This window comes from Octopus bimaculoides, chromosome 4 (genome assembly GCF_001194135.2).
Source record: "Octopus bimaculoides isolate UCB-OBI-ISO-001 chromosome 4, ASM119413v2, whole genome shotgun sequence".
Classification (NCBI taxonomy): Eukaryota; Metazoa; Mollusca; class Cephalopoda; order Octopoda; family Octopodidae; genus Octopus; species Octopus bimaculoides.
In genome coordinates, this window is record NC_068984.1 from 29175242 (window position 1) to 29176262 (window position 1021).

The window sequence follows — 1021 nt, forward strand, 5'->3', positions numbered from 1 at the left end:
TATATATATATATATATATATATATATATATATATATATATATATTGCAGATGAATATATAAATATATATATTATAGATACATATATGTGTGTGTGTGTGTGTATTCTCTGTACGTGCGCATACACACACATATATTTGATTCTGTTCTCGATTTTCTCGTGACATGTATGTTTGAATTTGCTAAAGTGCAGCCATTTCCACGCGTTCTTCGCAACACGAACATAATCGTGTGCAATAAATAACTAAACAAACAACTAATATTAGCAAAACAAAACAAAACAAAAAAAAAAACAAATCGAGCAAACTTACGAAAGCGATTGATTTTAAAAGTCAATCAAAAAAAGTTTCACAGATGTATAAAATGAAGAAAGAATTTCTATGTTAATCCGTGTAAAGTAAAAGTGGCTGAAGAAGTCGTCTGCAACGGCAAGTTCAGGCGGGAGATTAACTTTACGACAAAACTGTGTTAGAAGAGAAGAAAGAAGCTGCAACACATCAGGCTTTGAAATCGTATTGGAATGTTAGGAAACTGTATTATGTATGGCAACCAGTTTAACTTGTCATATCGCCTCCAAAATGATACACGAAGACCGGTCGAAATTTTGATCGAAACCAAATAATCCGTTTTAAGTAGAATAATACTAGTAAAATGCATATTATATATATATATATATATGTAATATTAATAAAAATCTTTTCCACGTAACATTCTTCTCGTACATAACTGAAACAAAAATATCAATCTGTTGAGAAATTAATGAACTTACTGAATATAGTAGGTCAGACTTCAAAGAAACCAAGTGATGGTCTTGCATGTTTCTGCTCGAGTCTACTTAAGCCAGCAGACTTATGATAAAAGGAGTTCAAAGCATTAATCACATTGTCTGTCTTTCCCTGGTATTTAGTATCCCAAATTACATTATCTAATGTGGTCTTTTAAGGACTAAAGGATGGTAGTAGATCGACCTGAGGGCTATTTCTAGCACGATGGGGGACAGCGGATAGGTTGATTATATATAT